This window comes from Mus caroli, unplaced genomic scaffold (genome assembly GCF_978045245.1).
Source record: "Mus caroli unplaced genomic scaffold, Mus_caroli_1 scaffold_18, whole genome shotgun sequence".
NCBI lineage: Eukaryota > Metazoa > Chordata > Mammalia > Rodentia > Muridae > Mus > Mus caroli.
The window spans coordinates 47,619,352-47,645,151 of record NW_028227273.1 but is presented as its reverse complement, the minus strand read 5'-3'; the positions used below and the strand labels follow the sequence as shown (position 1 = coordinate 47,645,151).

Below are 25,800 nucleotides of genomic sequence, written 5' to 3'. Positions count from 1 at the left end.
AGGGACAGTGGCTTATCTCGCGCCAGATTTGAGGAGAAAAGGGCACAACGATTACTCCACACAGGGGAGGGAAAGGATGGTAACTTTTCCTCGTGGGGGAAAAAAAAAAACAACCAAAAAACCTTGTTGTCCTACAGATCCTCCAGCACTGAAGTCTAGATCTCCGCGCCGGGTGGCTGGTTTAGTTGAACTATCTTTGGTGCACGTTTCCTCAGACTAGAAAAGAAGTACGGAGATGGCTGGAGATGCCGGGGATGTTGGCCTAAGGTCGTAGCACCTGGACTGATCTGCAGACCCGGGACGAGGTCTTGTTCGGATCCTTTTCCATTTCCGAGGCCAGCCAGAGCCCCCCGAGGGGGGTTCGAACCCTTGGCTAGCCTGCCAGCCGGCGCCCTGCCCCCTTGCTCGCAGCTGCTCTCCGTTTGGGTGCAGCGGTTTTCCCCCGCAGAGCAGGAGGAGGAGACAAGCCCAAGGAGGGGGAGCGACTTCAGGGCTCGGGTTTCTGCAACCAATGCCGAGCAGCCCCGGGCGGCCCCCCGGCGGCGGGCCCTCCTCCCCGGCACCACGTTCCACAGTCATGGCGCACGGCGAGGGGCGGACGCAGGGCCGCACCCGCGCCCCCTCCTCTCCTCCCTCCCTCCTGCCCGCCTCTCTCCTAGGCAACATCCCTCCCAGACCCAGCGGAGATGGAGACCTCTCCCCGCCCCCAAGGGGCAGAGGATGGAGGCGCGAGCTTCTCCAGAACCCGCAGATCCCTTCCTGGGAGCACCCCCAGGCCCTAGAAAGACCCGGGGATGCGGTGGTGGCGGTGAGGGTTCGAGGCACAATCCTTTTTGCAGCCTGCCTGGATCTTGGTATCTTTGCAAATCCTTAAATAAACAACAACAAAAATCTCCCAGCCCGAGTCGTTAGATTTGCAACGCGCCTTTTACAATAACCGCGACTGCGACGCAGGAAGCAATCCTGCAATGGGTCCGGAGTGGGAAGGCCGCAGCTTCCCGGCCACCAAGCTGCTCTCCCACCCCTCCCACTCCAAGGGGGCCTCGAGTCCCCCACCCCCTCCTGGGATCCGAGTCTCTGCTACACTCCGAGGACTGACAGGTCCTAGGCTCGTGGTCCCATCCTCTCCTGTTCAGAGACTCGCCAGCTTACAAAAGGTGCAAGCTCACGCATACACTACGTGGAGCGCGGAAAAGAAAAAAAAAAAAGTCGTCCGTGCACGGGCTAGGGAAAGGCTGCGAACAATGCACCGGGCGGCCCGCGCCTGCCGGAGCGCGGCGCCCCGGGGGACAGGGGCGGCGGGCGGGGGCCGCGGCGGAGAACCCGCCGCGCTGGACACCTTACTTCCTGCTTCCCCGCCCGCCGCCAGCCCCAGCTCTGCGGAGGGATATCTCTCCCCTCCTCTGTCCCTCTCCCTCTTTTACCCGCCTGTCTGCCCCCCCCTTTTCTGACCCCCCCCCCACTCCACCCCGCCTTTCTCCTTTTGCAAGAAAATAATTTGACAGTCGATTTGCTGACAGGGGAGGAATTTGCATCCTGGATTTAAAAAAAAAAAAAAAGGCCGAGAGGAGCTTAGGAACGGTTGCTAGGGGTGGGTGATGGGTGAAAAGGGGTGGGTTGGGGTGCTGGGGAGCGGATCCGGAGGGCTCGGGGAGGGGGCCATGCAAAAAGGTAAGGCCAGGTTAGCGCTGCTCGGCCCTGAGTGGGCTGCGGCCGGGGGAGGGGCGAGAGATACATATGTATTTCTGTCTCCCCAGCACACCCCCTTCCCTCTAAGCGATGGCTGAGAGGCGGTGCATGCAGATGGGGAGTAAGTTTCCTGGAGGGGAGGAGGGTGGATGCACGCGCGCAGCCCGGCGCTGCAAATTTCCACCGGGGAGGGAGAGAGTGGCTGGATGCGGAGAGTTTGGAGTTGGAGGGCAAGGAAGGGAGCAGGGCCTGGGAGAGGGGGGGAAAGAGGGGTGCTATTGGTGCTGTATCTGGGAGTAAGTTTCCAAGAACGAGAGAGCCTGCACGCTTGCTTGCTAGCTAGTAAGTTTCTGGCCGGGGAGGGCGCGTGAGGAGGAGAGGGGTGTGCATGTATATAGAAGGGGGGAGGGGGGAGTAGATTTCCTGCGGGGAGGTTGAATACATATGGAGAGGAGATTTCCTGGAGGGAGGGTTGAGGCGTAGACCGGACCGAGTAAGTTTCTTGCTGGGGTGGTGGCTGAAGGTGGTGAGTTGGTGCTTTAGAAAGCCCTGAGCTTCCCACCCGGGACTCAGGGGGGAGGGGGCCGTGCTGTGGGAGGGAGGGGCGAGGGGCCAGGTTCCCTGCTTTGGGAGAGGGGCTTGCATCTGGGGAGTATGTTTCCTGGCGGAGCGATATTTGTTTACAGGCTGAGGGCAGTACTGTAAATGAGTAGCTGCGAGAAGGCGGCTGACATAAATTAATATTGAAATTATTCCATCAGCTCGGCTCGCCCCCCATCTCACCCCCCCAAGTGGAGATTGGTCGTCTTGTCGGATTGCCCAGGCACTTGTTGCCGAAACAGCCAAGGTAGGCGAAAAGCTTATTAAGTTTCATTTAAAAAAAAAAATAGTTGGGAGGAGGGATGCTCCGTAAGAAGATGGGGGTGGAGTGTGGAGGGAAGCCTGCGGGGGACACAGAACGACAAGTCTCCCGCGGCCTCTTTACTTTCAGTACGTTAGCAGGGCCTTTTCCCTGCTCGCCTTCTTCCCTGTTCCCTCTCCGGGCTCATAGCATCCCAGCAAAGGGGGAGGGGTGAGGTGGGCGGTGTAACTGGCAAACCCCAGCTTAAAGGGTGTCGGTGGTGGGTTTGAAATTGAAGGTTGGTATATTATAAAGCCTCCATTCTTCCAGCCAAGAAACCGCAGGACCCTAGGGATGTGTCTTTTGGGGTTTTTGACATGATGCATATGTGTATATATGTGAGTCTGCGGGCTCTGTGGGGGCTGGGTAGTCCCCAGAAGTAAGTGTGGCCACCCAGGTGGGAGAAGTGTATAAGCAGGCGAACTTGCCTCTTCACTCCCCAACTTCAGTCTGGGAGTCTGGGAAGTTACTGCTGGTGGGCTGAAGAAGCAGAAATTACAAACCAAAGCACGGTTTTAACCCACCGAGGCAGGCTGACAGCACCTGGCAGGCAGCCTCTGGCCAGCGCCTGGCTGGAGCTTGCAGCCCGCCATCCTTGGGTTAAAGAAGAAAAAAAAATGCCTTGGGGTTCCGGGCAGGTTAGAGTCAGCTTGCTGTCAAACTCCTCAGACAAATGTTGCTTTGGTAAGTGAAGTGTTTGTGTTGTAGTCAGTGCTTGGTCTTTCGTGGTCCTGGACGGTCTTGCTAAGTGTGTGGAAGTCATGCTTCGACATGACCAGTTCAGGCATGGCCCAAGACGTCAGCAGAGCATGCCTGGGAGAAGCAGTTTCCTTGGCCTTTTCCTCAGGCAGTGGAGGTGATTTTAAAAAAGAAAGAAAGAAAGAAAGAAAGAAAGAAAGAAAGAAAGAAAGAAAGAAAGAAAGAAAGAAAGAAAGGAGTTTTACATTGTCCCAGGCAGTGACAATCTTTTGCACCCTCGGTACTTCTCATTTAAGGAGTTCTGTGGGGAAGTGTGCTTTGTGGCCCTCTCCAACAAGATGCTTGGAGGAGCCAGCACTTAGCTAGTTAAACCAGCAGTCTTTGCCTCTCCTGGTCTTTCTTGGCGCTCAGCCTACTGGGTTCTGCAGATACTTTCACTTTGATGGGTGCTGGTGTGGGGAGTTGAACTTGGCCAGGAGAATTTGAGCACCAGGGGGTCTGGCCAGGAACTGGTTAGTAGGGATAAGGCATAACCACCCAACACTGGGGTTAACTAAAGTCGGTTAAGCTTTCCTGAGTTCTGTAAACAGGTTTTGAGTTTAGAAAGGGAAAATGGGTTAAAAACAAAACAAAACAAAACAATAACAACAACACCCCCCTTATGTTACTGATAAACAGTCTGTTTTTCCTTCTCTCCTTCCTCCCATCAGGCTTCAGAATCAAGGGATTAATATTTGGCAGTTTGAGTTGAGTTAGAATTATTAGTGCCACCTATCACATGTTCCCAACTAGGCATTAGCTAAACAAACTAGCTGTTATCTTTAACTGGGCTAGCAGCTGAGTCTGATTGGGTGTATACGCTCGGAGAGTAAATAAGAATTCCTCATGTGTGTTTATTCCAGGGTGGAATTATTTACATGTCTAACCTGGGAGCTAAGAATGGTTCCCCCCCCCCCCCCCCTTAACATTTATTTTATTGTCTCGCTTTTGGCCATTAATCAAGTCACAGTAGCGCCCCCCCCCTGCCATTCAACTGAGAATGTTCTCGTGGTAATAAAGGCTTGAAGGCCCAAGAATCATAATTCATTCTTTTTAAAATATTGTGACAATTGTCAGGATTTGATTTACAGGAATTGATACCCGGAGTGACACACCCCTTTGGGCCCCGCCCTTTCAGGCATGTCCATTTTCGCCAACTGATTGTTTAGAAGGTAGCCTGACATGTGGGGGGGGGTGAGAGGGGGAGGGAGGGAAGGCGCCTTTGCTTTATGCATTATAGGCACAGAGAAGATTAATTTTGTAGGTTCCAGGGTGAACGTGGGTCTTTTCACAGCTTGGTAAGCAGGCATCCACGTAGCAGGCATGTGCTAATATCAGAGAGCACTGACAGAAGCCTACTGTGGAAAGAGTCCGTCTAGCAGCTGTGCAGAGAGCACTCTGTTAACCGGCCTGGGCCTGTGCTATTTGTTGAGTTCAGAGTTTAAATTATAAAGAGGGGAGAGAGGAGAGGGTGTTGTGTTCCGTGCCTCGTATATAAAAATGTGCAGACACGGAAAACAAAGCTTATTTAGAATTTTCTCTTTCTTCTTTGATGTATGGGTTTATCGTAAGAACACAAAGTATTGTTTTTTTCTCCCACTAGGCGGGGTGGGGTGGTGCACAGAAGAATTTGCCAAGAGGCTGATGGGGTGAGAAGAGCTAAAATTGTTTATATTTAGTAGTTGGTTTGAGTTTGTGGGCATTTCTAACGTGACAGAACTTCTAAGGTGGCTGTATGCTCAAGACAGGCCAAGGTGAATCTGAAAACGGATAGGGTACCAATTTCTCGCCGTTTCTCCATATGGAGGTTATTATTATTACTTTTAGAAGGATAGCTCTTTGGGTTCCAGCTTTATTCTAGAGTCACGTGGAGTGAGAACCCAGAGCTCTTGACACTGTCTTCCTGGGCCAACGGCCAAATTGCTTCATGGACTCGGGGCGAGTTGATTAACTTCTGTTTTTTGTCTTCTCCTGGAGAAATGGATTTGTACGTTGGCATTCCACAAAGGCGCTTGAGCGGCCTGGCAACTGTGCCAACCTGTAAAAGCCATTTCTTAGGAAAGCCTGCTGTTGGTGTAGAGTCCCTCATTCATTTATGTCTTATGGATTTTTTTAAAAATACTTTTAATTGTGTTTTTGTGCGTGAGTCTGCATGTGGGTATGTGCACATGTGAGTGCAGATTCCTGCCGAGGCCAGAGGCATGGGGCTCCCTGGAGCTGCAGTTATAGGCAGTGGTGACCCTCCTAGTGGGTGCTGGGAATAAAGTTCCGTTAGTCTGCCAGGAGCAAGCAGTAAGTGCCCTTCACTACTGCTGAGCCACCTCTCCAACCCTGTTGTAGATTTATTAAAAAAAATCCTAATTATACATGCTGCTGTAGAGGGAGCTTGTACTTTCAGGCACCCAAAATAATTTCAGTTCATCTTCGAAGTTTCCTCTCCAGCCAGCTGGCTGGATGATCTAATGCTTAGTCGAGCTTGAGGTTAGTTAACGCTGTTGTTCCCGGGCAGCAGGTAGCTTTGGGGAGGCGAAGGGGACCCTCAAAGCTTAGTGTGACCTTGCCTGATGAGCTGTGAGCTCACGGGTGGGCTATTGCAATCCTGCGAGTGGTGATAGGGTCCTTACTGACTGACGGTGTATGGTGACTTCCGGGACCTGGACTGCCACTCTGGGCTTTTTGGGAGAAAGCTCTAGATGGTTTTATTGACTTTGGGTATCGATCCAGAAAAATAAGGATCCAAACAGGTGCTCCAGACCTGCCCTGGAGCCACACAAGCCCTGCTCATTTCTGAACTCACGAAACTGTGTGGCTGAAACAGGGAAGAGGGCTGGAGTCCTCAGAGATCTTGTGGGAAGGCTACAATCTTAAAGGATCTTGTGGGTTAACCGTATTTTTAGATTTTCATATTGGAGAGTAACTGGTGAGGTTAAAATATAGTTGAGATTTTTCTCTTTACCCCCACCCCGTCCGGAAAGGGACTAAAACCAGCCTGATTGCATTACTGGTATGCTTATCAGTGTGCTATGGGCGTGCGTGCGTGCGTGCGCGCACGCGCATGCGCATGCGTGTGCGCATAAGCAAGCCAGAAGTCAGTGTTGCCTGTCTTCTCCTCAGGTGCCCTGTCACCTTATTTATCTTATTTATTCATTTGACTTTTATTTGTGTATATGTGTACCCCTGCGCATGTGTGGCTGTCGAGGGTAGCTTGTGGGAGTTGATTCTCTGCTTCCACTTTGTGGGTTCTGGAGGTCAAACTTAAGTTGACAGTCTCTGTGGCATATGCCCTTACCATGTGTCCCCATCTGTCCCAGGCCTCGTTCTGGCCCTTTTCACTTTAAATTTTTGAAACAGAATTTCTCTCTGAATCCAGAGCTCATTCATTCAGTGGCTGGCCAGTGATCTCCCGGAACCCATCCTCCTGTCTCTGCCTCCCTGTGCTCCACTATAGCCGCATGCCATCGTGTTTATTGTTTCGTTTGTCTTAGGTGGGTGATGGAGATCTGAACTCAGGGTCCTTCTGCCTCTGCAGCCGCCACTTTACCCACTGAGCCATCCTCCCTAGGGCTGCATTTTTAAGAACTATTAAAGTCTTTCTATGTGAATTGCTCCATGAGTCTTTTAGAAAATCTCTTCTGAGTTAAAGGACAGACACAACCACCAAAAACCCCTCTGGGATGTTTTCTAAGAATTTGAAATTCCCAGAATAGCCACTTAGAGGAATTCAGGCCGAGGAAATGAATATTTAGGTTGTTTGTTCCCACCTAGGGGACAAGAAGCTAGGAGCGGTGTGGGTTATGCTGGCTACTGATCTACTGACATTGAAAATACTTTTTTTTTTTTTTTTTTTTTTTTTTTGGTTTTTCGAGACAGGGTTTCTCTGTATAGCTCTGGCTGTCCTGGAACTCACTTTGTAGACCAGGCTGGCCTCGAACTCAGAAATCCACCTGCCTCTGCCTCCCAAGTGCAGCACTTGTCTCGAAAAACCAAAAAAAAAAAAAAAAAAAAAAAAAAAAAGAAAATACTTTTAGAGGAAGAAGAGAAGGAAAATAAAACTTAGGGTCTAAATGGCTATGAAAATTTTGGGATAATGTGGTGTTATCATTATTATTATTTTAATTTCTGACTTGAGAAGCCCTGATTTTCATTTACACATTTAGCAATTTTTATTGTTTTTTTAGAATTATTTATTTATTTATTATGTGCAGAAGTCTTTTTTGCCTTGTATGTCTGTGTATTATCTTGTGCATGCTCAGTGCCCCCAGTGGCCACAAGAGGGCATTGGATCCTCTAGAACTGGAGTTATAGGGGGTGTGAGTCACCATATGGGTGCTGGGATTGAACCTGGGTCCTGAGCCGTTGCTCCAGCCCAGTTAGCTTATTCTTTCTTGAGCACATGCTATTTGCCGGTCGCATTAAGGTACTGGGAATCTTGGAGATCATAAGACATGCTTCTCTCTCTGGCCACCACGGGTGGATGTGGGCAGAGGTGGATACTGCAAACTGGGTTACATGCTCTTGTGAAGTAGGGACCAGGCAGAAGATCTAATGCAGCCTCCTTGAGGAGTAGGGTGGAGAAGACAGAGTGGCCATGCAGCAGAGAATCTGTGTGGCTAGCTTTAGATCTGTAGGAAGCTAGGGAGGTCTAGGTAAGGGGGAGGGAGCCTTGAATGGCCATTCGGAGCCCTGTGGGCCTTGGAAAGAAAGGGTTGGATTTCCATCTCTTATTTTTAGTGCTAAATCTAAATAACTCTTTACACATGCCAAGCAAGTGCTGTACCACGGACTCGACTCTCCTCTCCTCTCCTCTCCTCTCCTCTCCTCTCCTCTCCTCTCCTCTCCTCTCCTCTCCTCTCCTCTCCTCTCCTCTCCTCTCCTCTCCTCTCCTCTCCTCCCCTCCCCTCCCCTCCCCTCCCCTCCCCTCCCCTCCCCTCCCCTCCCCTCCCCTCCCCTCCCCTCCCCTCCCCTCCCCTCCCCTCCCCTCCCCTCCCCTCCCCTCTTCTCCTCCTCTTCATTCTCTCTCTCTTTCTTTCTCTTTTCTTTCTTTCCTTCCTTCTTTCTGTCAATTGTTAAAGAGATTCTTATTGTGTGTGTGTGTGTCTGTCTGTCTGTCTGTCTGTCTGTGTATACTGTGACTGCTCTTAAACTCATTGCCTACCCCAGGCTGGCCTTGAACTAGTTTCAATCTTCTTGCTTTAGCCTCTGAGTAGCTAGGATTACAAGGCCTATAGCCTTGGACTCTGCTTAAATACTTGGATTTTTAAAAAAGTACATTTAGATATGTGTATGTGTGTGTGTACAAGTGTGTGTGAGTGAGAGTGTGTGTGTGAATGTGTGAGTGTGTGAGTGAGTGTAAGTGTGTGTGAGTGTGTATGATTGTGAGTGAGTATGTGTATAAGTGTGTGAATGTGTATGAGTGTGAGTGTGTGAGTGTGTGTGTGTGTGTGTGTGATGCCCATGAAGGGTCAGTATGATGGTTGAGAGGGACCACACCGTGGAATGAAAAAACCTGATGAGAACTGACTTCTTAAAATTGTTCTTTGACATCTACACGCACAGCACGGCAGGAGCCCATCCCCCGCTCTCCCCCATCCCAACATCACCCCCTCTCCTCCTGATGGGAGTGATTAGTGGAGAGGACTGATTGATTTGAGAAATGGGCTGGATCAACTGAGAGAAGCTGTTCAGCAGGTCTGAGGGGGAGGCTCTGTCTTTTGCTGTGGGGAGTGATGTCTCCTCCCTCCATCCTGTACTGAGGGTACAGCTAGAATGAGGATGTGAGTGGCCAGACAGGAGTTCTATGATGCTACGATACACTGCTCCCCTTTCCTGTACCCCAGGCCAAGGCTGCATTGTCCTTGGGAAGGGTCCAGACTCAGAACCCTGGCCAGATACTCCAAGGGTTAAAACTGCATCAGAAATTCCACTGCATTTATTTTTTTTTTTTTCTGATCATTTGCCCGCATTACTGAGCAGCATCGAGAAAGAACAGACTACGTTGGCTGAAGGAAAAACAATCTTCAGTTTTGGGGGCCTTCCATTTGATTTATTAGCCAGCTATGACTAGAAAAAGACCTTAGCCCTGTTCAAGAGGTGAGGCATGGTGCTGTATGTTTTGAACCGGAAGCTTAAAACCAAAAACAAATGAACGAATCAAACAAACAACTACAAAACATACTGAACATTTGGTCAAGTGCTTGCGGGGACTGCAGGACGCCCTGGGTTCAGTCCCTACCACTGTATCAGTCAGGTGCCGTGGGTGCTACACACACCTTAAATCCTAGCCAGGGAGGTAGAGGCAGGAGGACCCAAAGTCCAAGAGTTCGAGGCCCATCTGGGATGCACAAAACCCTGCGTGAATAGGTGCCTCTCATTTGTTCTGCTGTTCGTAAACGTATCTCCTTATCATATGCTGTGACCTCTACAAGGCCTTGACTGTGGGGTTTATGTGGCAGGTGGGTGGGTGAGGAGGGAGTTCAAAGATCTGATGTCCAGTTGTGCTCCCAGCTGCTTCTCGTCTCTAACAGGAGGATGACAACACGTGTCTCCTCCTCCCCTCCTACAGTTGTGCGTGGTGGGATCAGACAAGGTCTGCAAAGTGTGGACTCTGAGAGGCTTCGCAGGCAGTCAGGAGGTGGCCACTCATCTGCAGCTCATCTTTAGTTTCTGATGTGAAGCCTGAAACTCTTTCCTTAGTTCCCAGAGCCTCTCCTAAAAGTGCTGTGAGTCTCCTCGCACTCTTGCTCCCTCCCTGTAGTCGCTTTCAGTTTGGGGTTTTGTCCCATTCTCTCGTGGCCCCCAAGTCGGGCATCAGAAATGCTGGCTGACAAAATGCCAATGGAGACAGATTCAAACTCTGAGTCTGTAGGCAGAATGTGAGACAGTCTCCCCAAAGGGACAAGCAAGGTTGGTTTGTTCTTCAAAGAACCCTGTGAGTCAGGTGCAGGGGAACCTTGAACTTACTCAAGAAGGCTGGCTGTGGCTCAAGCTATGCATATATCTGTATTTACATTTATTTAGTGTGTGTATGTACAGGTATATGTGTGAGTCACCCACACCTAGGCAGGTCAGAAGACAAACTGCAGGACTTGGTTGGTTCTCTTCTTCCACCACGCAGGTCCCAAAGAGGACTCTGAGCTTGGCAACGCTTTCACGTGCTGCACCTTCTCTTTGCCCTCCACATCTTAGCTGTTTGTAGTTAGCAATGTTAGCGCTACAAAGCTGAATCTAGCATAAAACAGGCCTTCGGCCTTGCTGTGTATACTGGAAAGTCATTCCCAGTTTTTAAAATCCGTCCTGTGCATGTGGAATTCTGTTGTCCACCTTAGAGGGTGAGACTTGAATTATTTATGTGAAATTTATTTTCATGGTGAAAAACTTTAACCACACCCAGAAGATGAGATAGGACTACACTGATCTCACTGCTACGAATTGCCGGAGAGATTTTGTGATGCTATGGATGAAGCATCTTCCTGTATTTACGTGGGAAATGCATGTTGTTTGAAACAGCGGGGTGTGGTTTAACAGGACTGGAGAGGGAGATGCGTGGGGAAGCCTGAGCGCTCATGAGGTCGTGCACGCCGCACTGACGTAAAGTTCCTAGGATTTTGAAGTTCTGGATGTTCTTTGACTTGTCTTATTGGTATCTCCCAGGGACAGGGGAGAGTGTTTAGATTCTCAGTCGCCCAAAACAGCTGCACATGTTGATTCAAACCTGTAACTCCAGAAAGGAGACAGAGGGGAGAAGAGGGGTTGAGAGCCTCACGTGTAACTGGCAACCAGGGCTCACTTTGATGCCAGACCGTGAATGGCCTCTTGGTACCTCACCAACTCACAGCTGAGACCTCTGAGCCGTGTGACATTCAGTAAGCATTCAGTAAGAAAGCTGAGAGGGCGGTGTGGGTGTTAGGGCTTACCACTGCAGTGACTACCCTAGTCCTCCAAAGATTTAAGCACCTGTGAACAGCGTGTATTTATCTATTTGGTTTTTTTTTATGTGTATGGGTGTTTGCCCAGGTGTATGTCTGTGAACCACATACAATCAGTGCCCCCCCTTGGAGGGCAGAAGAGGGTGTTGGGTATCCTAGAACGGGAGCTACAGATGACTGTGGGAGTTGAGCTCTGGAAGAGCAGCCATTGTGTTTAACTGCTGTGCCACCTTTCCAGCAGTTTCCACCTTTTTTTGTTGTTGTTTGTTTCAAGACAGGGTTTCTCTGTGTAGCCCTGGCTGTCCTGGAGCTCACTCTGTAGACCTGGCTGGCCTCGAACTCAGAAATCCACCTGCCTCTGCCTCCCAAGTGCTGGGATTAAAGGCATGCGCCACCGCTGCCTGGCAGAAAGTTAAATTTTTGAAACTCAGATTGGTTGGTTCTGTCGTTCTGGAGCACACAGCTTTCTGGTTTCTTTCCTTTAAACTTGACTTGTGGCAGTTAGTTCCTGGGCGGCCTCAAGTCTTTGGGCTCTGACCTTGAGACATAGCAGGGCTCCCCCAGAAACACTAATTTCCCTTGTGCAGATAGCTTAGTCATATCATACCCTTACCATTCAGCGTAAGGTGGGCGTGTCACCATAACATGGTCAAGGGCATTTTTTTTTTTATTTTAACAGAAGAAGGTAAGAGTTGATATCCAAGGGAATTTGAGTGTTAATTGAGTGTCCCCCAAGGTTCATAACCTTAGGAAATGCAGCCCACCCTTAAAATGAAACTAGAGGCTGGTTCACAGACCTCTCAGCTGGCTTGCCTGTGCTTTTTTAGCTGGGTGAGTATGTGGTTGTCAGAGTTTGAACCGTGAAGACCCCAGGACTACGTCCGTCCTTCCTTTTGAATAGCTTTTAACTCATTAGAAGCCACTGTGGGATCTGATGATATGTCTCATAAATGCCCATTCCTTAGGTATCTGGGTGTCTGTGTGTGCTTTGCCTGGTCTTGGGGAGGGACTGTTGGGACGTACAGGCCATGGTCCTGGGACCCCTGCTGCCCTCGGCATGCAGAATCACGTTGTATGAGTTTATCCTCTCTGGACTGGGAGTTTGGGGAGGGCAGAACTGGGTCACCTCTTCGCTCTGCATCCCGGCTTCTTGCACACAGCCAGCCACTGGTTGGTACTGTAGACACGCTTATGTAAGAATCAGATTTTTTTTTTCCGTTTTTAAAAAAAAAATTTTTTTTTTAAATCTCTGGTTTTTCTTCCCGTTGGTTCTTGATGTGGGGAGAAAGCCAGGCCCAGTGTCTTGAGCCTGTGAGGGAGACCAGAGCAGGGTTCTTTTCCTTGCTGTTCTATGGCCTTGCAGCATGGCTTAACTAGAGCCCTTGAATGCAAATCCTGTCCCTTCCCCCAACTCCTTTTGATAAGTGACATTTTGTTAAATCAGTTATTCAAGGCCTTATCTATATTTCTGTCTGTGCTGGCTTAGTCAAAATAGGAAAGAGGGAATATTAGATTTCTTCACCCGCCCCCTCCTCCTTCCCCTTTGAGCAACTCCGCTGAAGCTCTCGGCTAGGGGAGGGGCGTCACGTCCTTGAAGCCGATAATGCTTCCTGCAGAAAAATGGAGAGGGCTTGGGCTTACAGCGACTGGTGCTTTTTAGCAGCTGTGATTTTTTTTTCCATTTTTCTTCCCCCCCCACCCTTTCCTCTCTGTTTTGATTAGTGAATCTCACCGGGCTGTGGGGTAAGGTTTGTGCAGAGGGAGGAGGGGCGCCCGGCACCGAGCAACATTTCCGGGGAGAGCTCAGAGTTTGGGAGGGGCGAGTGAGGGAAGGGATTTATTGAAAATATATGTCTACTTCGGCTATGATAAAGCAGCAGGCATGTAAAAATGCAACAGGGAAATCATTATTGCGGTAATGCAGGCAGGGGCTTCGCGTTCTCATTAGCAGAGCTCAGCCCACGTGGAGGAGGGGGTGGCCGAGCTGCCTTGAGAGTTGGGGTATTCAATAATAGCAGAAACTCAAGGGAATTCTCTCCACCTCCCCTGTGCGCCCCCCACCCCCACCCCCAGCTGCCTTCGCTCTTTTCTCCCCCCCCCCCAATCGCTTTATAACCTTTGGAAAGCTGCTGGCCCCGGTTCCGTTGCTTCCTCGCTCGCCCCTGCCACCCGAATGCAGTGGGGACCGTGTCATTTTGAAGTTAGAAGGAATTAAAATAAAATTTTCTCTTGGGAACAAGAAGAGCATTTTGGTAACACTTTGTGAGTAAGAGGCTGGATTTTATCTTTTGCATTCCAGAGAACAGGAGGATGGCCTGTATAGGGGTTCAGGAATTTGCATACTCCCTGCAATGTTGGACTCAGGTGGTGCAGGCCTCTTTAATACTGGCACGCTTGTCTAGTGCTTACTGTGTGCCGGGCCTTGTGCAGCTTAGTCATTTCGTACCTTACCATTCACTATAAGGGCTGATGCAAAGCTCCACTTCTTCCCATTGAGGAAACTGAGGCAAGCCCTCTGCAGTAGCTTGCTAGGGATCATGTGCATGCTACATATTAGAGTTGGCGCCCAAGCCGAGGACTGGCCCAGAGACTGGATTTTAGGAGTCACTTGTGCTGAGCTGACCATAGATTCTGAGAACGGAGGAGAACACATGCAGATACCCTGGATGCTGGCAGAGAGCTGTAGGTAGATGCTGGGGATGCTTGAGGACCAAAGTCTTTCATTGGCGAGTCAAAGGGTTTCTGATCCTTGAGAGAGAGAGGATGTTAATCAGGAGTCTCTCCACTACTTGTTCATCAAATGTTTGTGGGTTGTTGCTGGGTACCAGAATCGGACCAACAGCTTGAACCATCTGTATGAAATGGAGGAGCCCAGGGTCTAGTGAAGGGACACGATTCTAGTTGAGCCTGCCTGGAAACTTGAGTAGTAGGAAAACTGTCTAGCACAGCTGTGGAGGCGGTATGTGAAAGGGCTTGTTTCCGTGGATACAGAGAAGGCCGGGGCAGGTCACATTGACTGTGGGCCTCCATATAGACCAGGCTTTGAGGAATCCCCTGTGCAACTTCAAGAGTTACCTGTTCATCTCAGTCCTTGTAGACCACTCGAGCAAAAGCAACCCACACCAAGTGGCTCCGATGACAAATACTTATTTCTCTCAGTTCGAGGGTAGAAAGGCCAATGTCAGTGGGTAGGGGTAGCCAGATCCAGTATCTAGCAACAACCTGTTTCAGGATCGTGAATGGCTGTCTTCCTCTGGGTCCATGCATGGTGGGGTGGAGGCGAGGCAGCCTTTTTGAAGTTTTGTGTGTGTGCGTTGTGTGTGTGTGTGTACAAAATCAAGAATTGTGTATATGAGATCCTATTCTGATGACCACCAGCCCCTCCCCGCTGCAGGCCCCACCTCCTGACGCCATCATATTGGGGGTTAAAATGTCAAGCTCTGAATTTGGGGACATTGTTTTGTTTTCATTTTCCATCGCCTGCACTTTAATGCCCTATGCTATCTAGCACAACATAGGGACACTAGCTTTGCCACTAGCCACTAGCTTTGCATGGCTGTTAACATTTAAATTCATGAAAAGTTGAATAAAGTTAAGAATCCAGCCCTCCAGGTTCATTAGCCACAAGTCAGGTGCCATGGAGCTGGTGGCTATTCAGGTAGCCGGGGACAGAACGTGTTCATATTTGCAAGAATGTCTGGGTGGTGATGGTGGTGCTGGGGCTTATGGGACCTGGCCTTGTCCCTTCCCAATAGGCTTATTTCACCCTCCAGTATTTCAGACGCCTTCCCTGGAGGGCAGGTGAGTTTCTTCTGTCCAGCTGGATCAGTGATCCCTTGTTGGGTCTGTCTTTGCTATAGGACTCTTAGCTTCAGAAGGACACAAGTGATGTCTTATCCCATTGACCCAGCACACAGCTTGAGTCCTGGTACATATAAAGTCTCGGTGGCAAGAGCAAGGGGGCCGGAAAAATAGTCCAGGGTGTTGAGAGCGTGTTCTGCCCTTGCAGAGGGCTGGCCTGGGTTTGGTTCCCAGCACTCACATTGGATGGTTCACCAACCACCTGTAACTCCAGCTTCAGGGGATGTGAAACCATCCTCTGGCCTTTTTGGACACCTTCGGTCCCTGAGCTGTATCCCCAGCCTGGTGGACATTTTGTAGGTTCATGACTGGCCCTGATGGTGATTGGGATGTTTGATTGGGCCTCTGGTGAGACAGCATGTAGCCGGATAGGTGTGGAACAAAGCCACTTGTCACAGTATTTTTTTTTTTTTCTTGAGTAATTGTCATCCCAGAGGCTCGCTGCCTCAGTCTGCTAACCCAGGCCTAGCTCTGGAAGCTTCTAGCCTCTGTAAAATATTATCTAAACCTAGAATGTCTTCAGCCTTGGAGACTGACTGCTGAATAAGCTCACCCTTTCCAGGTCTTTCTGAGCTCTGCTGGCTGAGCTGTTTTGGCTCAAACTCCTCTCCAGGCTGACTGATTCTGTCTGGCTTCTCTAGGCTTCTCCTGAATTGCTCTGCTTGGCCTCAGACTAACTCTGACAGTTATGTTCTCATCTTCTGGCTCCTTCTCACTCTCTGTCTTCACCTGGGTCTAGCTTGTTCTCTCTCTACAATCTGTCTCTCTATAACTATCTGGTAAACCTGCCTCCTCCTTTTGCCCATTATCTCCTCACTGCTTTTTTTTTTTTTATAAGATTTATTTATTTTTTATATGAGTATACTATAGCTGTCTTCAGACACACCAGAGGAGGGCATCAGATCCCATTACAATGGTTGTGAGCCACCATGTGGTTGCTGGGATTTGAACTCAGGACCTCTGGAAGAGCTCTTAACCGCTGAGCTATTTCTCCAGCCCTCCTCGCTGCTTTCTTAAGCAGCTTCCCTCTCCTCTCTCTCTCTCCTCTCATGAGAGTTGGGCATATCCTATTCTGTCAAATCTTCCTTTGATTCGTCACTTTGTCTGCCACTCGGTTAGGCATCACTTTCAAACATTGATGCTTCCTTCTACAGAGTAGCTTTCCCTTCCTTGTTTGGGATTAATAGTTGGTACTTCGAGTAGATCTGTAGTCCAGCCACGGGGATTAAAGGTGTGTGCTAAGGACCCAGCCTCAGCACAGCTAGACACAGGACTTTTCAGTAAATAACACAATCTCTGGGTTCACAAGGTGATCAAACATCCTGCAGTAACCACTTGCTTCATGGTTTGAGGCAAAAGAGAGTCCCACTTCCCCCCAACCCCCTGCACACTCCCAAAGACCGAGATCTTCCACCAGGCCCCACCTCTCAATGTGAACAAACCTCTATCACATGAGGCTTTGGCGATGGGGAAATGACCCCACTGCTGGCGTCCCAGCAGGGACTGAAGAGGAGCAAGAGCCCAGGGCCTTGGCCACAGTAGGTGAGACGCCACTGCCCCTTCTTTCCATGGCGGAGGCTGAAGAGAGGTGCTGGTGAGGGGTTTCCCCTTTCCGCTTCTTCCCCTTACTCCCATTCTCTCTGAGGCCCCAGTCTCTTGCCCTTGCTCCGTGGGCGTCAGGCCTGTCCCTTGCGGTTCCTTCTGTGTTCAGCTCATTCCTGCTTCCCCTCTGGGTGTGCCTCGAACTCTGACATCACAGACTGAAACCCCCGTGTTGGATGGAGTGTGAGCAGCGGCCGAGGAGGCAGTCAGTGCTGGGCACCCAGCCACCCCGGGGCTCTTCAACCCTCGCGGCGTCCTTCCAGAGGACACTTTAGGGGACTTGAATTTAAAAGCGTGTGCAGTGTTAAAAGAGAGCCTGAGAAGAAAGAGATCCCATGCAGGCGGCTCTCGGGAGCTGTTAAGAGGACCCAGGGTGCCAGATGTAGAGGCTGAATTGGCACAAGAGGGTCCTTTCCTTCTTTAGAAGACAAGGCAGCTCACTAGGCCACATGAGCCTCACTTGTGAGCTTTTGGAGACAGGAGTCACTTGAAAATGCAAGAACCAGTCGTAAGCTCACCGTCCTCATTTGACCACAAGGATGGCGGTGTTCCTCTACCCATTACACAGATGGGGAAATGGGGACACCAAGGGGTTTAGGAGGTTGCTTTAGGCCTCGTGGCTGGTGAATAGTAGGGCAGAGATTCAAATCCAGAAACCCAGACTTGACTGTACAAGCAGGTGCTTTCCCCACTTTTTCACGTTGCCTCTGACTAGCCTGTAAGTCAGCGAGGCCTCAGGGTTGTTAATATAAATCCTGGCATGGGACGGACATGGATGGATAGGGTACCATACTGGCCCTCAATACTGTTCTTGGGCAGTTTGACACCTCTGAACCTTCTTTCCTCAGCCTCGGATTTCCTGAATGAATTTGTTATTTCTTTGTTTGGAGACAGGGTCTCCAGGCTAGCCTTGAAGCCCAGGCTAGCCTTGATGCTATGTGGACAAAGGTGACCTTGAGCTTCTGGTCGCTGTCCTCATCCTCCCCCGTGCTAGGATAACAGGGGTGCACTACCACACCCTGGTCATGTGGAGCTGGGGGATCAAACCCAGGGTCTTGTGCATATCAGGCAAGTGGACCAACTGAGCTACCTTCCCAGTCTCTGAAAGGGTTTATTTTGAGAATAAAATGAGAGAAAAGATGCAAAAATGCTCCAAGAATTCTAAAGAACTTTTCCCTCTGCATAAACATTCTCTGCCTTCACAAGGCTCTGTGTTGACGCTCAGGGCTGGGCCTAGGCTGTGGGCATGGCGTGGGGATGTTAAAATTCTGCTAACTTCCAAAAGCTGTTGGGATCTGAGCATGCTCGTGGGTCTGTCCTGATTAGTTGTAGGACTCGGGGGGGGGGCGGGGGGGCTGGGGGAGGATATTGGATGTCTAGGTTGGAGGTAGGAAGACCTTCCCAGGAACTAGAGGACATTATGTGACTTGGGGAATTCACTTCTGGTTTCCCTGAAATGATCACGTTCTCTCTGGTGGGGCTTGAAGATTAGCTGATGGCTCAAGATGAAATTGGGACTGTATGAGCCAGTCTGTGGAAATGGACCCAAACACTGAAAGTCTTGGGTAATTCTAGATTAAGCTGTAGGCCCGTCTTGCTCTTTTGCCCAGAATGTTGTAATTAAGATTTATTATATAATGACTTCTTACTGCTTGTCATTTAAAAAAAAAGATTTGTTTCTTTTATTTTTGTTTCGTGGCCTTTGCCTGCATGCATATGTTTCTCATGTGCCCACAGAGGCCAAAAATGTGTGTCTGGATGCCCTGGAACTAGAGTTACAAATAGTCTTGGGCCCTCTGACATGGGTACTGGAAACCCTGTCCTCCGTAGGAGTGTCCAGCGCTCTGATCCGATGGGCCCGCAGTCTCTTCAGCGCTCTTCTTTTGGTGTTGTGAGTGGGGACCTTGCCGTGGAGTGGAGTCTAGGCTGCCTTGAGTTCTCTTAGGTCCACCTGCCTAAACCTCCCAGGAGCTCTTAACTCAAGGTGACCTTGAGCTTCTGGCGTGAGCTAGTAACTAATTTTTTTTTTAGTATTTATTTTATTTGTGTGTACGTGTGTGTGTGTGTGTGTGTGTGTGCCACCATGAATGTATGGAGGGCAGAGGACAGCCCACTTCATTCTCTTCTTCCACCACGTGGGTCCTGGGGATCAAATGGCAGTGGTGTTCCGTCTGGGCTGTAAGTGTCTTTACCTGCTCAGACAATCTTGCTAGCTCTCTTAAAAATGTAAAGGCTGTCTTTGACCGTTTCACACACGTGTATACTATATTTCTACCATTTTACTCCATTCCCTTCTCTCCTAAATTCTTTCTCCTTTGCATCCTCCTCTTCTTCCCAGCAAGTCTCCTCCCCATCTTCCCATTTTCCTCAGTTTTTTTTTTTTTTTTGCCTGTTGTTTTTAAAGGCCAGAGGAGACAATTTAAAGCTTCAGTAAAGTTGTTTTTGTGGCTGAATTTATGTAATGATAAGTAAAAGTACCTCATAGACTGTTTTTTGGTAGTAGGAGTCTGTAAACCGCATATGGCGGTTTTCAAGAGTCTGATGGAGCGAGCGGCGACTCATTTCTGTGGGCTCACTTCTTTCAGCATTTCCCGGCAGATCGTGCAGTCTGACGGGCTGATGACTGAGATTTTAAGGCTGGGGCTGGGGCTGCAGCTCAGGGAGTAGAGGGCTTACAGCAAGCAGAACAGCCTGAGTTCCAGCCCAGCAGCACACGGTTATGAGGCCCATATTCCCAGCCCTTGGAAGTTCAAGATCATCCTGAGCTATACATTCAGCTTTGGGCCAGGCTGGAATACAAAAAACTCTGTACACACAAAACGCTGTGTGTGTGTGTGTATTTATATATACATATATTTATATATAAACATAAATGTGTTATATATAAACATAAATGTGTATATATATACACACACATGTATATGTAATAAGGTATATATACATATATGTGTATGCACACATATACACATAATGTATATGTAATATAGTGTATATATACACACATAATACATATATGTAAGCACACACATATACACATGTATATACACATATATAGTAACATGTATTAACATGTTGTACATATACACACATATAAATATGAACATAAACATGTATATGTATACACACACACACACACACACACACACACACACATCTGGAGAGCAACCCTAAAGTTGTTTTGAATAATACGTATGTTTTGGCAATGCCTATCCTTGGCATGGAGAGCAACACTACCACTCCTTTAGCCGCTGTAAAATGCTTGTTCATCACCTGCCATGCGCATGACTGCCTGACCCTGAGGTCAGCACTAGAACTGGGCTACTGTGCAGGTGATTTACCATCTTTCTCAGAAAGTCTTCTTTGAAACTTTTTCTCTTAAATACTTAATATCTTTTCAGATATACTTATTATGTACTGGGTACAATTTAATCAGTTAGCTTTATTAGTCTGTCTCTGGTTATTAAAATATTGCTTACTTATTTCTAACTATTGCAAATACTTTAATGACTGTAAATACACACAAATCTTTGAACACATCTCAGATTATTATTATTATTGTTATTATTACTACTACTACTATTATTATTATTGATAAATTGCTAGAACTAAAGAGAGTAAACATTTCCAAGATTTACTCTTCGGTTTTTTTGTTTTTTGTTTTTTGTTTTTTTTTGAGACAGGGTGTGTATGTTTGTAAATGTACATATGGGTGGACACTGGTTTATTTTATTTTTATTTAATGTGTATGAGTATTTTGCCTGCATGTATGAGCATCACATGTATGTAGTGCTCTTGGAGGGCAGAGGAGGGCATTGGTTCTCCAGCCCTCCTGGAGCTGATGTTGCAGGTGAGCTGCCATATGGGTACTGGGAATCAAACTTGTGTCCTGCAACTGCAAGGAGTGCTGTTAACCACTGAGCCATCTCTCAACCATGTCCCTGTCACATCATTCTTGACTCTTAAGAGTTAGTGTTATTAATACCTAATAGAGGGATTATAGAGCCAGGGCTCAAGTTTTTAAAAATTTCTTCTTCTTCTTCTTCTTCTTCTTCTTCTTCTTCTTCTTCTTCTTCTTCTTCTTCTTCTTCTTCTTCTTCTTCTTCTTCCTCCTCCTCTTCCTCCTCCTCCTCCTCCTTCTTCCTCCTCCTCTTCCTCCTCCTTCTTCTTCTTCCTCTTCCTCCACCTCCTCCTCTTCCTCCTCCTCCTTTTCTCCTTTTCTCCTCCTCCTCCTCCTTTTCTCCTTTTCTCCTCCTCCTCCTCTTCCTCCTTCTTCCTTCCTTCTGTAAGAAGGCAAAAAATAAAGTCATTCCTTACGGTGTAAGAAATACTAGATTTGTTTTATATGAAATAAAATATTGAAAAATATTTCGCCAGGCAGCGGTGGTGCACACCTTTAATCCCAGCACTTGGGAGTCAGAGACAGGCGGACTTTCTGAGTTCGAGGCCAGTCTGGTCTACAGAGTGAGTTCCAGGACAGCCAGGGCTGTACAGAGAAACCCTGTCTTGAAAAAAAAAAAAAAAACAAAAAAAAAAAGAAAGAAAAATAAAATATTTCTACCAACAGAGATAATGAAAACTGGCCACGCCTGTGTTGGAACTCTGCGACAGGAGGTGGCTCCTCTTAGTGTATTTTTAGTAAGAGCTTCTTTGTTGCCCTGGCTTGGCATAGAGGCTTGGTGTGTATTTGGTTTTGCATCTTTTGCCTTAGACTTCACCTTGCGTTCATGTCGTAAATACTCTGGGAGATGTTGCAGTAGGCAGGGTCTTGCTGCAAGAGCGCAGTGACCTGAGTTCAATTCCCCCAGGACCCAGGTAAAGCTGCAAAGAGAAAGAAGTGACCCCAGGAAGTCATCCTCCGACCGCCACCCTTTAGCATGCCTCCTCCCTAAACCATGCAGACATGCAAAACAATAACTGTTTTAAGGATTTTGTGACCTGTTTGATATCTTAGCCTTTGAATGTCTCCCTAGATGTCAAGACATTGCTTTATGGGGACCGGAGAGATGGCTCGTCGGTTAAGAGCACTGATTACTCTTCCAGAGGACCAGAGTTCAGTTCCCAGCACTCACATGGCAGCTCACAACTGTCCCCACCTCCATGATCTGACAGCCTCACACAGACACTTGTGCAGGCAAAACACCAATACACATGAAATAAAAAGAAATTATGTTTAAAAAGACACTGCTTTACATAGTTAATAATGTAGACAGATCTCTAGATTTAAGGTTAAAGTTATCTGTTGTAATTTATTCATGTGTGTGTGTGTCTATGTAGTTTATGTGTATGCTGTGTGCATGCCTGGTGCTGTCAGAGGCCAGAGAGCATCAGAATCCTTGGAACCAGAGTTACAGGCAGTTGTGAGCTGCCTGATGTGGGTCCTGGAAGTGAAACTTGGGTCCTCTGTTTCTTTTTAACTGCTGAGCCGTCTCTCTAGCCCCTGGATATTAAGGTTTTAATGTTCTTCTTTTCTTTCTCAGATTAACTTTTTTCTCTCTGGAGTGCAGTATGTGTGTGTGTCTGTGAGTATGTGTCTGTGTCTGGTGTGTGTGTCTGGTGTTTCTGTGTGCCTGTTGTGTGTCTGTGAGTCTGTGTGTGTGTCTGATGTTTGTGTGTGTCTGTGTGTGTATTTGTGAGTGTGTGTTTGTGTGTCTGTGTGTGTGGTGTTTGTATGTGTCTCTGTGAGTGTATGAGTCTATCTGTGAGTCTGTGTGTGCCTTTGTGTGTGTATTTATGAATTTGTGTGTGTGTATTTGTGTGTCTGTGTGTGTAGTGTTTGTGTGTGTCACTGTGTGTGTCTCTGTGAGTGTGTGTCTATCTGTGAGTCTCTCTGTGTGTGTATTTATAAATTTGTGTGTGTGTATTTGTGAGTCTGTGTGTGTGGTGTTTGTGTGTGAGTCTGTGTGTGCCTTTGTGTGTGTATTTATGAATTTGTGTGTGTCTATTTGTGTGTCTGTGTGTGTAGTGTTTGTGTGTGTCACTGTGTGTGTCTCTGTGAGTGTGTGTCTATCTGTGAGTCTCTGTGTGTCTGTATTTATAAATTTGTGTGTGTGTATTTGTGAGTCTGTGTGTGTGGTGTTTGTGTGTGAGTCTGTGTGTGTGGTGTTTGTGTGTGTGTCTGTGAGTGTTAGTCTATCTGTGAGTCTGTATGTCTGTGTGTGTATTTATGAATTTGTGTGTGTGTTTGTGAGTCTGTGTGTGTCTGTGTGTGTGTATTTGTGAGTCTGTGTGTGTCTGGTGTTTGTGTGTGTCTCTGTGTGTGTATTTGTGAGTCTCTGTGTGGTGTTTGTGTGTGTCTGTGTGTGTGTCTCTGTGTATCTATTTGTGAGAGTGTGTGTGTCTGTCTGTGAGTCTGTGTTTGTGTGTCTGTGTTAGCGTCTGTTGGTGTCACAGTTCTCTCAATATTTGCCTGGAAAATGTCACTCACTTACTTTTAACACTGGGAGGCTATTTTTACTGGCCTTAAAATTCTAGCCGAATTTACTTTCAGCCCTTCACGGATGAGATTCCATTTCTTCTGGCTTTCTCGTTTCTGTTTTAAGAAAAGCTCTGCCTGTGTTGCTCAGGCTAGCTCTGCTGTGATGCACGGCACCAATTTTCTTCTGTGTGTTCTGTGGAGTTTGGAGACCCTTCTAGGAATCATGGCATAAGGTTTGGGGTCAGCTTTAGAAAATTCTTGGGTTGTTCTCTTCAGATCTTGCCTTTGTCCTGTTATTTTTCTCCTTCCCTTCTCAGATGCCGGTGTGTATGGGAGCCGCTTTGATGGTACCTGCTGAGCCTCTGACTCTCTCGAGTGTTCTGTGTTTTAGTATGACTGGTTCTTGACTGGCCTTCCTGGCTGGTAGTCATTTCTTCTCTTTCTCCTCTTTACTCCCAAGCCCTTCTATTCAGTTCTTAATTTTAGTTACTTCAGTAATGGGGATGCTGTTTACATTTTTAAAAACATTATGCTTTTTTGTGTGTTTTGTTTTTGGTTGAAATTTAAGCCTTTGTTTTTCTGGACTTTACCCATTTTCTTTTTTAGAGTTCTGTTTGGCAAGTCCAGTATTTGGACCCTCTATCACATTTATCTTTCTGGATTGATTTCTCCAAAGATCTGATCCTATTCCATGACATTGCCTGGTAATTGTTTGAACGCTGGACATTTCACATAGACAATTTAGAGGCCCTGGCTGTCGGCTCAGTTGGGTTCAGGAAAGCTTGATCTATTTCTGATTTACTTCTGTTTCGGGAATACTTCTTAGGGTCCTTCCTTGATAGGTTCATTCCTGTCTCGTGGAGATACCAAAATCTTGGCTTAACACTTTAGATTTAGTATCTTTTTTTTTTTTAATGATTCATTTATTTTTTGTATGCAAGTGAGTACACTGTCCCTGTCTTCAGACACACCAAGAAGAGGGCATCAGATCTCATTACAGATTGTTGTGAGCCACCATGTGGTTGCTGGGAATTGAACTCCGAACCTTTGAAAGAGCAATCAGTGCTCTTAACCCGCTGAGCCATCTCTCCAGCCCAACACTTTAGATTTAGTTTTTTTGTTTGAAATAGGATCTTATGTAGCCAAGGCTGCCCTCAAATTTTCTGTGTAGGTAAGAGCACCCCGGAACCCCTTTAACTCCCTGATTTAGCTTCCCTCATGCTGGGGTTACAGCCCTGGGTCACCTTATCTAGTCTCTCTAGTGTTTTGATAGCTTCTTTCTGCTTAGACCCCCTCCGTGCCAACTCTGCACACCGAGTGCCAGGGAAAGAGAAGAGCAGACTCTCTTTCAGGTCTCGGAGACCCCCATAGCACTAAACTACAATGAAATATTTTTTTTAGATTTATTTCTTTTTAATATATGTGTGTGTTTGGCCTGCATGTATATATGTGCATCCTGTGCATGTTCACAGGTCAGAAGAGGGTGCAGTATCCTTCAGAACTGGAGTTATGGATGGTCGTGAGCTGCCCTGTGACTACTGGGAACGGAATCTGGATCTCTACAGGAGCAGTCAGTGCTCTTGACCACTAAGCCACCACTCTAGCCCTGAGCTCTAGTCAGGTGTCTACGTCTGTGCTTCTCAAGGCTTACTTTGCTGGTTTCCCGTTACCTGTGTGCTTCCTGTCTCGTGCCCCCCTCCTGCCCCCGCACACCACATCCTGCAATCCCGAGGGAGGAAACAGTAGTACTGAGATGCATGCGCCTCACATGCTGCGCTGTCTCCTCCAGACACCTGAGTCCTTGTATACCTCACAAAGCTACCGGCATTGCACATTTCATCCCTCTTATAGGATGGTTAGTGTAATACAAGTTGCATCGTAAGAGCCGGAAGTGCTTTTATGCCCTTTAACTTTGATATTTAGGGGCATTTGCCAGGTTTCCAGAAGTTCTTCATTAGGGGACCAGCAAGATGGCTCAGCAGGTGAAAAGTGCCCATCCCTTGTCACCAAGCCTGACAACTGGAGTTTGATTCCTGGGACCCACACAGTGGAAGTGGGGGTGGGGAGTCGGGGGGACTGATTCCCAAACATGCATTTTAGCATCTGCATAATTATGCTCTCACATACAAACTAAAAAAAATTGTTAAAATTAGTCCTTCATTATGGGCTGGAGAGCTGGCTCAGTGGGTAGGAGCACTCCCTACACAAGCATGTGGATCTGATCTCTAAGTTCAAATCCCCAACATCCAGGAACAAAGCTAGGCATGAGTGGTCATGACTGTAATCCCAGTGTTGGGAAGGGAGACAGTTGGTTCCTGGGAGTTCCCTGGCCAGCCAGTCAGCTAACAAAACACAAGCCTAGGGTTCTGTGATAGACCCTGTCCTAAAGGAGTAAGGTGGAGATTGACCTTGGTGGGAGCCTGAAGTCTTTCTCTGACTTCTGCATACTGCGCTTGTCAGCACGCAGACAGGCACACCCATATTGATGCAGCTCACACGTACATCCTCTCCGCCTTAATATATTTGAAAATCATCATAATATTTCCTGCTTGCCAGACATCCTTTCCACGGTGAATGCTCTAGGCTTTACATTCTCCTAAGAGTTCTAGGGTTGTTTTGAAGAGGGGCGACTGGAAGCAGGAGGGGTTAAGTTATCTGCTTAACCCCTG

General features: G+C 47.9%; 1 protein-coding gene across 1 annotated transcript in view; it reads left to right on the top strand.

Moving 5' to 3' along the window:
* The first annotated feature begins 1,880 nt into the window (after window positions 1-1,880).
* The window catches only part of Trerf1 (transcriptional regulating factor 1), a 232,506-nt gene continuing 208,586 nt past the window's right edge, over window positions 1,881-25,800 (top strand). The window contains exons 1-2 of the mRNA XM_029471314.2: window positions 1,881-2,031; window positions 2,451-2,536. The gene's annotated coding sequence lies outside the window, so the exon portion shown is untranslated. The remainder of the gene's footprint in view (window positions 2,032-2,450; window positions 2,537-25,800) is intronic.